The sequence below is a fragment of the Saimiri boliviensis genome, chromosome 1 (genome assembly GCF_048565385.1).
Source record: "Saimiri boliviensis isolate mSaiBol1 chromosome 1, mSaiBol1.pri, whole genome shotgun sequence".
Lineage (NCBI taxonomy): Eukaryota > Metazoa > Chordata > Mammalia > Primates > Cebidae > Saimiri > Saimiri boliviensis.
The window spans coordinates 64186234-64202223 of record NC_133449.1 but is presented as its reverse complement, the minus strand read 5'-3'; the positions used below and the strand labels follow the sequence as shown (position 1 = coordinate 64202223).

The window sequence follows — 15990 nt, the reverse complement described above, 5'->3', positions numbered from 1 at the left end:
TTATTTTCTATGTTGTCTGAACCCTTTATATTTATCCTTTTACCTTTATACTTATTACAAGATTTTTTTTGATGAAAATATTTGGTAATAGAAAGATATAAGGTGGTAGAAACATCAACAGAAGCCATGGTGTCATGCTTGTCCTCCCCAGTCCATGATGAGGAACAACTCAAGCATGGTTCCAGTGAGGAGGAAGCAGCCAACAGGAACAGAGAAGCTGAGTAAATAGGAGAAACACTGAGAAAATGGATGATGGATTTTAGGTAGTAGACAGGCGTAATGAATCTCCTCTTCTATAACTGAAATATACAAACAAAAGGAAACCAAACATGAAAAGAATCTTCAGAATCCGGAGAAGGGGCTCAACTCATATCACAGATTTAGAGCTAAGACACAGCTCCTTCTCCACAAAGGAACACACATACAGAGGGTGAAAGGTGAGTCATTACAAATACCCTACTAATACCCCACTTCCGGTAGAAAAGGTAACTGAGGTAATAAGTGGCCCAGAAGAGATAGATAAACTTCTCAACTAGATACATGAATCCCTGTTTAAAAAAGAAAAACCCATTTCTGCCCTAGCCCAAATGAAGATTAATTACATACCCCTTCTAGCCAAAAAGAAATCAGAAAAAGGTCTGGAAAATTATCTCTTAGATCTAAATGTCTTAGCTGCATTAGACAGATTTGCTAGAAAAGAAATCAGGCCCAGCAATATTATTGTGCACAAGGTAAGTCACCAAAGCAGACAACAGCCACTGTAAAGAAGTACAAAAACAAAACCTCAAGGGCATGTCCCATAGAACTAGAGACTTCCCTTACCCTGCAACTGGTAAAGCAGCCACCAGTTTATGAGTTTTAAAACAATCACAGAAAAAAATGTCACCTCAGGAGGTTGTACGGAGTCCTAGAGTCACCTACTGCCTCTCTGGCTTCCCCAACCTCCGAGGAATGAAATTAATACAAACCACACATATCTTGGGAAGGGGATTCAAACAGCAATTTATAAACATGTATAAGGCTGTTAAAGAGAATTCAACCAGATTACTATGGGCAACTAAATGGTTTCCATAGTGAGCGAAAGCCCCTGGGGATTCACACTTCCCACAGGGACCGGTACAATTCTGGGATGGAGGATTCCTCCTGACCCCAGGCATATAGACTGATACAGACAGCTGCCCAGAGTGTTTACGGAGGCAACACTCAAGCCCACAAGGGATTGCCATAAGCCTTGGACCCTAGAATAGCCTGGTGCCTTCTGCCATACCTCTAATACAGGCTGCAGTTGTGGTGGTAAGAATGCTCAACTCCACCTCACAAGACAATGCTTGATGACAGCTTCTAACACAGTGACCCAACTTCTGTCTAAAAACTGCAGATGGGTATAGCCCCATGTTCTCCTAGGAAGCACCCAGATGGTGGAGTGAGTGACTCTTGCTACCCCTGCTGCTCATAGCCAGGAGGTGTATCCCTGGTGGGGCTTCCTGCATAGCAGACCCATTTTCGCCTGAACTCCTCAGGTGGGCACAGCACTGTCTTCTCCTGGAAAGCACTCAAGACGGTGGAGCAGGTGACTTCACCCACTCCTGCTCCTCCTAGCTGTGTGGGACGCACCAGTTGGGGCTCCAAGCAAAGTGGACCCACCTCTACCTGAATTATGTTAGTGGCACAGCTCTGTGTTCCCCGGGGAAGCACCGACATCGTTAATAACTAACAATGAAATTCTGGCCTTAAACTGGACACTTGACCAAGTGGAGCTAATAAACATCTACAGAATACTCCACCCAACAACTACAGAATATACAATCTTCTCATCCATACAAGGAATATATTATAAGATGGACTACATGCTTGCCCATAAAGCTCTCAATAAATTTGGGAAAAAAAGAAAAAAAGAAAAGAAAGAATCCTATCAAGCATACTCTTGGACCACAGTGCAATAAAAATAGAATTCAATACCAAGGTAATCTCTCAAAATAACAAAATACATGGAAATTAAACCACTTGCTTCTGAATCACTCTTGGGTAAGCAATGAAATTAAGGCAATAATTTATAAATTATTTGAAATTAATGAAAATAGAGACACAAATTACCAAAACCCTTGGGCTACAGCTAAAGTGGTATTAAGAGGAGAGTTTATAACTGGCTTCATTGAGAGGTTAGAAAGATCTCAAATTAACCATCTAACATTGCACCTAGAGGAACTAGATAAAAACAAAAAGAAGAATTCAACTTCAAAGCTAGTAGAAGAAAAGAAATAACCAAAATCAGAGATGAACTGAATGAAATTGAAATCCAAAAGTCCATATCAAAGGATAAATGAAGAGTTGCTTTTTTGAAAGAACAAGATTGATAGATCACTAGCTAGATTAGCAAAGAAAAAAGTAGAAGATACAAATAAGCACAATCAGAAATGACAAAGATGACATTATAACAGATCCCACAAAAATACAAAAGATCCTCAAAGACTATTATGAACACCTTCATGCACTCATATAAGAAAATTTAGGGAAAATGGTTAAATTTCTGGAAACGCACAACCTACCAAGATTGAACCAGGAAGAAAGTGAAAACTTGAACAGACCAATAACAAGCTCACGAATGGAATCAGTAATTAAACAAACAAACAAACAAACCTACCACCTAAAAAGAGCCCTGGACGAGATGGAGTCATAGCTGAATTGTACCAGACATTCAAAGAACTGGTATCAATCCTACTGAAACAATTCTACAAAATCAAAGAGAAAGAGCTTTTCCCTAACTCTCTATACAAAGCTAGCATCATCTTGATATCAAAATTTGGCAGAAACACGATGAAGAAAGAAAACTTCAGGCCAGTATCGCTTATGAACATAGATACAAAAATTCTCAACAAAATATTAGCAAACTGAATCCAGAGGCAAATCAAAAATGTTTCTTCACCACCATCAAGTATAGTTTATTCCTGGGATAGAAGGTTGATTCCACATATGCAAATTAATAAATGTGATTCACCACATGAACAGAATTTTTAAAGACCATATGATCATCTCAACAGATGCAGAAAACATCTTTCATGAAACACAATACTCCTTCATGATAAAAATCCTTAACAGACAAGGCACTGAAGGAACACACCTCAAAATGATAAGAGCCTTCTATGAATGACAAACATAAAGCCAACATCATACTAAATAGGCAAAAGTTGAAAGCATTCCTTCTGAGAACTGGAACAAGACAAGGATGCCCATTCTGAACATTTCTGGTACTGGAAGTCTGAGCCAGAGCAATTATGGAAGAGAAAGAACTGAAAGGCATCCAAATAGGAAAACAAGATGCCAAACTATCCCTCTTTGCTGATGACATGAGTTACGTAGAATACCCTAAAGACTCCACTAAAAGGCTCCTGGAACTGATAAACAAATTCAGTAAAGTTTCAGGATACAAAATCAGTAGCATTTCCCTACATCATTAATGTTCTAGCTGAGAACCAAATTAAGAACACAGTCCCATTTACAATAACCACAAAAAAGTGAAATACCTAGGAATTCATCTAATCAAGGAGGTGAAAGATCTCTACAAGGAGAACTATAAAACATTGCTGAGGGAAATCAGGTGACAAATGAAGGGGAAAAAAATCCCATGTTTATGGACGGGAAGACTCAATACGGTTAAAATGGCCATACTTCCCAAAGCAATTTACAGATTCAATGCTATCCCTATCAAAATAGCAGTATCATTTTTCATAGAATTAGAAAAATGTATTCTAAACTTCATTTGGAACCAAAGAAGAGCCCCAAATAGTGAAAGCAATCCTAGGCAAAAAGAACAAAACCAAAAGCATCACATTACCCAACTTCTATACTATACTATAAGGCTACCGTAACCAACATGGTACTGGTACAAAAACAGACAAACAGACCAATGGAACAGAATAGACAGCTCAGAAATAAACCTGCACACCTACAACCATCTGACCTTTGAAAAATTGGCAAAAATAGCAATGAGAAAACAATTCCGTATTCAATACATGGTGCTGAGATAACTGGCTAGCCATATGCAGAAGAAACTGGACCCCTACCTCTCACTGTATTTTAAAAAACTGGACCCCCACCTCTCACTATATTTTAAAAAACCAAGACAGATTAGAGATTTAAATGGAGGACCTCAAACTATAAAACTCCTAGGAGAAAACCTAGGAAATACTCTTCTCAATATTGGCTTTTGAAAATAATATATGGCTAAGTCCTGAACAGCAACTGTAACAACAAATTCATGACTGGTACCTAATTAAACTAAACAGTAAAATAAACGATCAATAAAGAGACAACTCACAGAATGGGAGAAAATATTAGGAAATTATGCATCCAACAAATGTCTAATGTCCAGAATCTGTAAGGAAATGTAAAAATTTAAAAAGCAAAAATCAAATAACTCCATTTGTAAAAATGAGCAAAGGGGCTGGGCACAGTGGCTCACACCTGTAATCTCAGCATTTTGGAAGGCCAAGGTGGGAAGATCACTTGAGTCCAGGAGTTCAAGACCAGCCTGGCCAATATGTTGAAACCCCATCTCTACTAAAAATAAAAAAATTAGCTGGGTAGCGTGTTGCCTGTAATCCCAGCTACTCAGGAGGCTGAGGCATGAGAATTGCCTGAAACTGGGAGGAGGAGGTTGCAGTGAGCCAAGATCATGCTACCGCACTCCCACCTGGGTGACAGAGTGAGACCCTTTCTCAAAAAAATTTAAAAAGGTGGGGGGAGCAAAGGACAGGAAAAGACACTTCTCAACAGAAGATGTTAAAGCAGCTGACAAACATGAAAAAATGCTCAACCTCACTATTCATCAGAGAAATGCAAATCAAAACCACAATGAGATAACATCTCACACCAGTCAGAATTCTGATTATTAAAAAATCAAAAAATAACAGATGCCGTCAGAGCTTCAGAGAAAAAGGAATGCTTATACACTGTTGGTAGGAATGCAAACTGGTTCAGCCACTGTATAAAGCAATTGGGAGATCTCTCAAAGAAGTGAAAAAGAACCACTATTCAACCCAGCACCCCACTACTGGGTATATACGCAAAGAAAAATAATTCCACCTTTCAAATATGTACAAACTGATGCTATGTCCAACTTTATGATGTCACTAAACCAGTGATTATCTTCATGGGTCTGGTCATGACGACCCTCTTGGTGGAAATAATTACTGGTTATTCTAGCTATGACTATAGGAACAGGAATACTCCTTGGTTGTAGATTATACTGCTGCTGCACTACATATATGGAATTGGAAGATCACCTCTCTGAAGCTCCTGACACCCTGTTCAATGATGTTACAACAAAACTGCCCAAGTTCTGAGACATGTGAATATTTTCAACTGCAGGTAAGTAAGTTCCATTCCTCAGCCCACTAGGAATGACCCTTGCCATCAGAAAGTAGTTAGACTGAGTCAATATCTCAACTCAAGACTGAGGAATGGAACAATGTCAGTGGGGATACTACAACACAGCGTATCATCAGGTATTTACTGTATGTATTTTTCTTTCTTTGTCCTTAACTTTCTCCAGGCAGGATTGCTTGCACGTAGTCATTTTGGTAGAGGGTAGTCACTAACAAGTGATTAACTTCATATCCTAATCCTCAGAAGCTGCCTACAAGATTCATGCACTTTTTTTTTTTTTTTTTTTTTTTAAAGAAAACTGATCCTTAGGTCATGCTGACATCCTTAATGGCAACCACAAGTCTCACTGGCTGAGAGACACAAACAGCTTTGATCATCAAGGAAAGACCCCAATTACATGAAAAGGAAGGTCAGATTTGAGACTTTGACTCTTCCACCCTCATACTTTGGCCAAATTGAATAAGCCTTCCTAAGCATTAATGTCATTGCTTGGCTTACTGTGCATCGGGTATGAGAACCTAACTTTTGGGGTTCTTATTAGAGCAACCTGACTGAGCTAATCAGTTACAGACAAGAACAGCTGAACTACAGTATCTCCTTAAGATCAGGGTCCAGACATTGTTCATAGATGAGAAAAGAGAAAATAACATGTACAACATGAGACATTCAATGACACAAATCCTCAAAATCAGGTATTTTTTAGAGCCGGGTGCGGTGGCTCAAGCCTGTAATCCCAGCACTTTGGGAGGCCGAGGCGGGTGGATCACGAGGTCAAGAGATCGAGACCATCCTGGTCAACATGGTGAAACCCCGTCTCTACTAAAAATACAAAAAATTAGCTGGGCATGGTGGCGCGTGCCTGTAATCTCAGCTACTCAGGAGGCTGAGGCAGGAGAATTGCCTGAACCCAGGAGGCAGAGGTTGCGGTAAGCCGAGATCGCGTCATTGCACTCCAGCCTGGGTAACAAGAGTGAAACTCCATCTCAAAAAAAAAAAAAAAGCCAATGGTCGGGCATGGTGCTTACGCCTGTAATCCCAGCACTTGGGAGGCCAAGGCAGGAGGATCGCTTGAGCTCAGGAGTTCAAGACCAGCCAGGGCAACAAAGTGAGACCTTATCTCTACCAAAAATTTAAAAATAAATAAATAAAAATAAACATTTAAAAAACTGAAATGAAGCCAAGTTGCTCAAGTAGTCATCAAGTATTTACTAAGGCTTACTATGTGTTATGATAATGAAACACTTCTTTGAGCCAGCAAAGGCTTCTAGCTTCCTCTGCAAGTAAAAATAATTACCCTCCCAAACGATCTGTATGTGTGTTCCACAGGTATAGCAGCAGAAGAGGCAACTCAGAAAAAGCGGAAGTAGGCCAGGCACAGTGACTCATGCCTGTAATCCCAACACTTTGGGAGGCTGAGGTGAGTGGATTTGCTTAAGCTAAGGGCAACATGGCAAAACCTGGTCTATACAAAAAATTAGCCAGGCATGGTAGTCCATCCACACCTGTAGGCCCCAGCTACTAGGGAGGCTGAGGTGGGAGGACTGCTTGAGCCCAGGAGACAGAGCTTGCAGTGAGCTTAGATGGTACCACTGCACTCCAGCCTGGGTGACAGAGCAAGACCCTGTCTTGGGGCAGGGGGTGGTGGGGGGAAGGGGATAAACCACAACTGTACTGTAAGAGGCAACTGGAAAAAGATCCCAGGAGTTTATATTCAACAGTGGAGCAATAATAACACAGTACTCTTGCCAGATATCCTCAGGCCTTAAATCGACATAATTCTACTCTGTTCATCAAGTAACCTTTACAATCTATAAAAGTTTTCAAGTTTTCTGGAGAGTTCTACGCAGCTGATGACAATGACACCGCCAGATAAATTACTCACTATAATTTAATCAATCAGCAATCTGGTTTATCAGTCTCTCTTGCTCAATTGGCAATACACTCCAGCCTGGGAGACAGAGGGAGATTCCACCTCAAAACAAAACAAAGAAAACATACTATTAATTACAGATCATGACCTGGTTCTAAAGGAATTATCTCCTACGTCCATTTTAATAGAAATTTTGAACAGTTATAGAAAATAAAGATATCACTTGGGTCAATAACAGAACATAATAAAAACAATAAAAATTTCTGTATATAAAGACACACATATCATCATTCTAGTCAGAAAGAAATACATAGAAAAACAAGAGAATTTTAAAAAATAATTTGCAAAGGAAATTCTTAATGTTTCAGTTCTAAAATATGGTCCTCCTTAGAAATATGTAAGACTGAAATAACAGACTTTCTTCCTGCAATACTGTAATTACCGCACATTTATCAGCAGAGGTAAACAGCAATTTAATTTTTCCTCAAGTTTGAACGCATAAGGGAACAATAAAGAAACCTCATTAGACCTGATCTAATTAAAAGTCATACCAGTAAACTTCAGGCCAGCTCCGGTCTCCAGGTGCAATTCCAGGACAGGTTTGTATCACTGGGTCATTCCCAATAGGCTGGATAGGATAGCCCAGAGTAATTAGGCATTGTCAGGACACCATCTTCTCTCTTGGGCTGCTTGACTGGCATTTGGCTTCACATTCCAAGTGTACCTTCTGTGTGAATAACTTTCTCCAGGGGTACCGGGAGGAGGGATATGGCCTCTCTGGTAAACATTTGGATTCCATGAAAACGTTCTTAAAGCAAAACAAAAAGTAATAAGCCATTACTAGGATTAACAAGATAATTTTTATTTTAAATTTGTATTTTTATATTTTAAATTCATAAATTTACAAAATAATATACCTTCTACTGTTTCCTACCTGTGTGACCTTAGCAGATAAACTACTCAACTTTTATTTCTCTAAGTTCTTTTCCTATAAAGAACTCAGGGAAATAAAAGTTAAGTAGTTTATCTGCTAAGGTCACACATGGGGCTAATAACACTTTCCACCTCCATGGGCTGTTATGAAGCTAAATTAAGAAAATACATTTCAATTGCCCACAATGCTCTGGCACAGAGTGGATTCCCAGAAGCCTTTCCACCTTTCCCTACAGAGACAAATGCACAGAATGCATGCCCATACTATTTTAATTAAATACTCTCTCTCCCCCAAAGTCAGGTAGGGTTGACATAAGACACAATAAGCTATTTAGTACTGAAAACACATAGCTACTTCCACTTTATAAACAAATATACATAAATCATAAAGTGTAGAACAACTTTAACAATGGTACACGCAACAAATTTGAAAAAATAGGATTCAAATTTACTTGTTTATACAAAAGAAAATTTGGAAATCTCAGAAAAGAAAAAATAACTCCCTGCTGCAGAGCCCTTGATCCCATTTACTGTAATTCAATTAGTTAGTATTTCCTTTTGTTCTTTTCCCCAGCATCTTTTTCTGACCATTGAATCACAGCCTATTATTTTCACTTATCATAAATGAGCTACCACTTTCAATGGCTTTATAAAATGCTGTAGTATGGATATAATAATTATTTAGCTATATTCTCCACTGTTGGAAATACAGCAGCTACGAGTTTTTCCACAACCACAAATGATGCTGGGATTAACATCGCAAATCATATACTACTGGATCCTGAGCTAGCCCAGGGTCTGACACATGGTAAGGCATTTGAGAAACATGCTGAAGGATTGAGTAAATATGGCTTTTTCTGCATTTTGAAGTATTTCCTTAGTCTCAAAATGAAATTACTAGGTAAAGCATTTTTTTTTTTTTTTTTGAGATGGAGTTTTGCTCTTGTTACCCAGGCTGGAGTGCAATGGCGCAATCTCGGCTCACTGCAACCTCCGCCTCCTGGGTTCAAGCAATTCTCCTGCCTCAGCCTCCTGAGTAGCTGGGATTACAGGCACGCGCCACCATGCCCAGCTAATTTTTTGTATTTTTAGTAGAGACGGGGTTTCACCATGTTGACCAGGATGGTCTCGATCTCTCGACCTCGTGATCCACCCGCCTCGGCCTCCCAAAGTGCTGGGATTACAGGTTTGAGCCACCGCGCCCCGCGGTAAAGCATTTTTATGGCTCTTGAAAAGTGCTTCAAAGGCTTAAACCAATTTTCAATGCCACTAGCAACATGTTTTTAAAATGTTTGTTTACGCTTCCCTGTTGTAGTCTCCCGCTCCACCATGGCTCCCAAAGGCAGTTCCAAACAGCAGTTGGAGGAGGACCTGCTCCTGCAGGATTTCAGCCGCAACCTCTCTGCCAAGTCCTCCGTGCTGTTCTTTGGGAACGCGTTCATCATGTCTGCCATCCCTATCTGGTTATACTGGAGAATATGGCATATGGATCTTATTCAGTCTGCTGTTTTGTATAGTGTTATGACCCTAGTAAGCACATATTTGGTAGCCTTTGCATACAAGAATGTGAAATTTGTTCTCAAGCACAAAGTAGTACAGAAGAGGGAGGATGCTGTTTCCAAAGAAGTGACTCGAAAACTTTCTGAAGCTGATAACAGAAAGATGTCTCGGAAGGAGAAAGATGAAAGAATCCTGTGGAAGAAGAATGAAGTTGCTGATTATGAAGCTACAACATTTTCCATCTTCTATAACAACACTCTGTTCCTGGTCTTGGTCATGGTTGCTTCCTTTTTCATACTGAAGAACTTTAACCCCACAGTGAACTACATTTCGTCCATAAGTGCTTCATCAGGAATCATCGCCCTCCTGTCTACTGGCTCCAAGTAGACCATGTCTGCTTGCCCCCTGGCTTTGTGTCTATGGGTGGCCTGCGGTATATGCAAAAGTAGCAGGGTGGTCAGGGTGGGAGACACACAAGATGTTTTTACAGTCTAGAGCCTTTAAAAAACCCAACAGAATATAATTTAGTATTTGTTTATTGGCTGTTTTTGACAGATTGTTGAAATTAAATGAATTGAAAGGGAAAAAAAATGTTTGTTTACATCTTTTAAAAAGGTCAAGTTTTAGGCTGGGCACGATGGCTCATGCCTGTAATCCCAGCACTTTGGGAGGCTGAGGTAGGCAGCTCACTTGAGGTCAGGAGTTTGAGACCAGCCTGGCCCACATGGTGAAACCCCATCTCTAGTAAAAATACAACAACAACAAAAAAATTTAGCTGGACCTGGTGGTGCGACCCTGTAATCCCAACTACTTGGGAGACTAAGGCTGAAGAATCTCTTGAACCTGAGAGGTGGAGGTTGCAGTGAACCAAGAATGCAATTTTGCACTCCAGCCTCGGCGGCTGAGCAAGACTCTGTCTCAAAAATAAAAAAAACAAAAATAAAAAACCTTAAAAAAAAAAAGTAAATTTTTAAAAGTGCTTTCTTCTTTTTTAATAAAAACAGGGTGCCAGGCCAAGAATGACGGCTCGCGCCTGTAATCCCAGCACTTTGAGAGGCTGAGGTGGGCAGATTACCTGAGGTCAGGAGTTCGAAACCACCCTGACCAACACGGAGAAACCCCATCGCTACTAAAAATACAAAATTAGCTGGGTGTGGTGGGTGGTGCATGCCTGTAATCCCAGCTACTCAGGAGGCTGAGGCAGGAGAATCCCTTGAACCCGGGAGACGGAGGTTGCGGTGAGCCTAGACTGCACCATTGCATTCTAGACTGGGCAACAAGAGTGAAAATCTGACTCAAAAAAGAAAATAAACAAACAAACAGGGTTCCAACATGTCGCCCAGGCTGGTCTCCAACTGCTGGACTCAAGCAATCCTCCCACCTCGGCCTCCCTAAGTGCTGAGCCAACATGCATGGCCTAAAAATGCAGTTTTGAAAGTGTTTACAATGTGCTTAACTCTTTAAATCCACGTTAACTGTGAACAATAACCACTATGGGGTATTATTAAAACCTCCATCTGACTGATGGAAAAATGGAGATGTAGATGGGCTAAGTATATTACCCAAGATTACAAAGCAGGTAACAGAGCCCAGATGCAAAACCAGGTCTAGCCTGACAACCACTACACTAGAGTGCTTATCAAAAACTGTTGCTAAACTGGCCAGGGGTGGTGGCTCATGCCTGTAATCCCAGCACTTTGGGAGGCCGAGGCGGGTAGATCACCTGAGGTCAGGAGTTGGAAGACTAGCCTAGCCAACATGGTGAAACTCCCATCTCTACTAAAATACAAAAATTAGCCAGTGTGATGGCAGATACCTGTAATCTCAGCTACTCCAAGGCTGAGGCAGGAGAACTGCTTGAACCTGGGAAGTGGCAGTTGCAGTGAGCCAAGATTGTACCACTGCACTCCAGCATGGGCAACAGAGCAAGACTCTGCCTCCAAAAACAAACAAACAAACAAAAAAACCTATTGCTAAATTAAGAGGCAAAGAATAATACCTTGCTATTTGTGATGGTTAATTTTAGGTGTCAACTTGACTGGATTAAGAGATACCTAGATAGCTGGTGAAGTATTATTTCTGGGAGTGTCTGTGAGGGTGTTTCCAGAGGATGCTGGTGTATGAGTGGGTGGACTGAGTGGGAGGATACACCCTCAATATGGGTAAGTACCATCCAATAGACTGCGGGCCTGAACGGAACAAAAGGCAGAGGAAAGGCAAATTGCGCTCTCTCCTAGAGCTGGAATACCCTACCTTCTCCAACTCTTGGACATCAGAACTCCAGGCTTCCTTGCCTTTGGACTTGGGGACTCGCACCAGTGTTCTCCAACCCTTACCAGATTTCCAGGCCTTCAGCCTTGGATTGAAAGTTATTCCACCGGGTTCCCTGCTTCTGATGCTTTCTGACTTGGACTGAACACTACCAGCTTCCCTGGTTCTCCAGCTTACAGACAGCCTACTATGAAACTTCTCAGCCTTCCTAAGTGCATAAGCTAATTCCCGTAATAAAAAAACCCACCCACCCACATACCTACCTACTGACCCAACGGTCCATCCATCCATCCATCCATCCTACTGGTTCTATCATTCTGGAGAATTCATACTAATGTACCACTTTAACCATACTGAGATTTTCCCCAATTTCCAAGAAAAATGGTTTTATTATCTGTTCAGATCCTTTGCAATTTCTTGCACTCTAACTGGGGTAACAAGAGCAGAATTCCATCTCAAAAAAAAAAGAATTAACTAGGGTTAATTCTGTACATATGATGCATAAAAAGTGAGGACAAGCAAGAGTGGCAAGAAATGGGGCTGGAGAAGGAGATGGGATCCCAGATCATGCACAGACTTGTATTATAGACAAAAAGTTCACTTTTATTCTTAAATTTTTTTTAAATTTTGTTTATTTATTTTGAGACAGTCTCATTCTGTCACGAGGCTGAAGTGCTGTGGCATGATCTCGGCCTACTGCAACCTCCAGTTTAAGCCATTCTAGTGCCTCAGCATCCCAAGTAGCTAGGATTACAGGGGTCTGACACCACGCTCAGCTAATTTTTTTTATTTTTAGAAGAGGCAGGGTTTCTCCATATTGGCCAAGATGGTCTCGAACTCCTGACCTCAAGTCATCAAGCCCACTTCAGCCTCCCAAAGTGTGGGGACTGCAGGCATGAGCTACCATGGCCGGCCCTTTTTTAGTCTTGAAACAATGTTAAGAGCAATGCTCATGAGCAATATTACAATTCCAATTCAATTTCAATTTTTAGCAATCACCTATTAAAAAGATCTCTTGGTCAGGCACAGTCACTCATGCCTGTAGACCCCGAATTTTGAGAGGCTGAGGCAGGTGAAACGCTTGAGACCAGGAGTTCAAGAACTGCCCAGGCAATATGGTAAAACCCCATCTCTATTAAAAAAAAATAACAATACAAAATTAGCTGGGCATGGTGGTGCACACCTGTAGTCTCAGCTACCAGGAGCACTGAGGTGGGAGGACTGAATGAGCCTGAGAAGCTGACTTACAGTGAGCTATGATTGTGCCACTGCACTCTAGCTTGGGTGACACAGCAAGATCCTGTCTCAAAAAGAAAAAAAAAGAAAAGATTTTTGTTGTTGTGAACAACGGATTGGGCCGGGGGCGCCAGCTCACACCTGTAATCTCAGCAATTTGGGAGGCCAAGGGGGGTGGATCACCTGAGGTCAGGAGTTCAAGACCAGCTTGATGACCAGCCTGAAACCCTGTCTTTACTAAAAATACAAAAAAATTAGATGGGAGTGGTGGCAGGGGCCTGTAATCCCATCAACTTGAGAGGCTGAGGCAGAAGAATCGCTTGATCCTGGGAGGCACGGTAGGAGATAAAATGAAGAGGATTGACTGAGGTATGAGATGGTGGAGGATGGTTTCAAGGAGTAAAAACAGTTCTCTGTACATGCGTGCAAAGTCTCAAAATCAATCATTTGTACGTATAAAGGAACATCTCTCAAATGAGGCCTGTTAGGATATAACAGCGTATGCTCTTGGTGATTTCTGAAAACAATACAAACCAACTTTCCATGTGAGATCACAGGGTGCTACTAATGCTGGGTTCCTAACTCAAATCATTACACTTTCCGTGCCAAGTAACAAGGAATTGAGGAGGTTCTATTTTGGGAATTAAGGAGTATCCCCAAAAGTAACAGTCCCGTCTTAAAACAATCCTGCCGTATTTTACATAAGAGCACTGGCCAGAACCTCGCTTTTACAAGAATAAGGCGAAATCACAGGACATCACAGATATTGCCCCTTTCAGCTACAGCGGGTGGCGAAGAGAGTCAAAGCCTCAAAGCAAGGGGCGGACAAGCCAAGCCTGTGACAGCAAAAGTGAGACACAGAGACCACAAAAGATGAAGCCCACGCCCAGAAGCCATGAGCTGGAAAGGCCATGCCAAGGGCCCAAGACGTACTACCTTTCAGGGATGTGGTTTCCCCCCTTCTTCTTGACTGAGGAGCCTCCAGGAAAGTCGCGTTCCGGACCCCAGCCACTGCGGGGATGATGCCATTGGCTCATGTGGGTCCCAAAAGCCACCCACCCAATGCCAAGCCGGCCATAAGCGACAATCCGGCCAGGCGCGGTGGCTCAAGCCTGTAATCCCAGCACTTTGGGAGGCCGAGGCGGGTGGATCACAAGGTCAAGAGATCGAGACCATCCTGATGAACATGGTGAAACCCCGTCTCTACTAAAAATACAAAAAATTAGCTGGACATGGTGGCGCGTGCCTGTAATCCCAGCTACTCAGGAGGCTGAAGCAGGAGAATTGCCTGAACCCAGGAGGCGGAGGTTGCGGTGAGCCGAGATCACGCCATTGCCCTCCAGCCTGGGTAACAAGAGCGAAACTCCGTCTCAAAAAATAAATAAATAAATAAATAAAAATAAGAAAAAACAAAAGCACAATCCGGCGCCCTCGGTGCCAGGATAGGACTCTAGTCCTAAAGAGACTCAGAAGCCGCCCACGCAGCGCCCCGGCGTCTCGCTATTGCGCATGTCGGTCGTGAGGGCGTAACCACGCAGGCTTACTGAGACGCTTGATTTGTAAACACGACGTTGGTGGCTACAGCGCCCTCTTTAGCCAGAGGCTGGTAGCACAGGCCAATGAGGGTGTGTATGCACCCTTCAGAATTCAGTGTGGCACAGGAATGTCTCTCTGTCCCCGCCCCATAATTCCCCCAAGCACCACCTCCCCCGCCTTGTGTGTTCTAGATATTTACAAGTGCTTACATTCACATTTTGCATACTGTGTATAAATATTTACTTTCACACATATGTATGTCCTCCATTTTTATACAAAAGGAGCAACACTTTTGAGACAGTAATATTACAACCAGTTTTAAATACATAAACCTTTACAATTCTGAAAATTTCCACATCATTAAAAATATGTCAATTTTCATAAATTGTTAACTGAAAAAAGAAAAAGACATGTTAGCTGAACATAGCAAACATACAATTAGGAACATTCAATTATTTGCTGTTGTTGTTGAGATGGAATCTCGCTCTGTCACACAGACTAGAAAGCAGTAGCATGATCAGCTCACTGCAACTTCTGCCTTCTGGGTTCAAATGATTCTCCTGCCTCAGTTTCTTGAGTAGCTGGGACTAGAGGCATGCACCACCATGGCCGGCTAATTGCTGTAATTTTAGTAGAAGTGGGGTTTCACCAAGTTGGCCAGGCTGGTCTTGAACTCCTGACCTCAAATGATCTGCCTGCCTCAGCCTCCCAAAGTTCTGGGATTACAGGCGTGAACCACTGCACCCAGTCCACATTCAAATTCACCCTTCCATTATAAAAGATTCTTGCAGGGCACAGTGACTCATGCCTATAATCCCAGCACTTTGGAAGGCCAAAGCAAGTGGATCACTTGAGGTCAGGAATTTAAGACCAGCCTTGCCAACATGGTGAAAACACGTCTCTACTAAAAATACAAAAATTAGGCAGACGTGGTGGCTCACACCAGTAGTCCAGGCTACATGGGGGCTGAGACAAGAGAATGCCTTGAATGCAGGAGGCAGAGGTTCTAGTGAGCCAAGGTCGTGCCATTGCACTCCAGGCTTGGGAAACACACCAAGACTCAAGCTCAATAAATAAATAAAAAACACAATATTCTTTTAGAATTTATGAAAAAATCCAACAGGTGCATAGTGGCCCAATTCTACATATGGTACAAATGTCTACAGACATGACAAGATACAAAATGTGACCTAAGTTTTTCAGACACCAGAAAAGATATATTGTGCTTACACTTTCAGTTTGCTAAAAGACACAACACT

The 15990-nt window shown here is 41.8% G+C and overlaps 1 pseudogene; it reads left to right on the top strand.

Annotated features, from left to right (window-relative positions):
- The first annotated feature begins 9495 nt into the window (after positions 1 to 9495).
- LOC101030690 (translocon-associated protein subunit gamma pseudogene) lies at positions 9496 to 10279 on the top strand (annotated as a pseudogene).
- The last annotated feature ends 5711 nt before the right edge of the window (positions 10280 to 15990 follow it).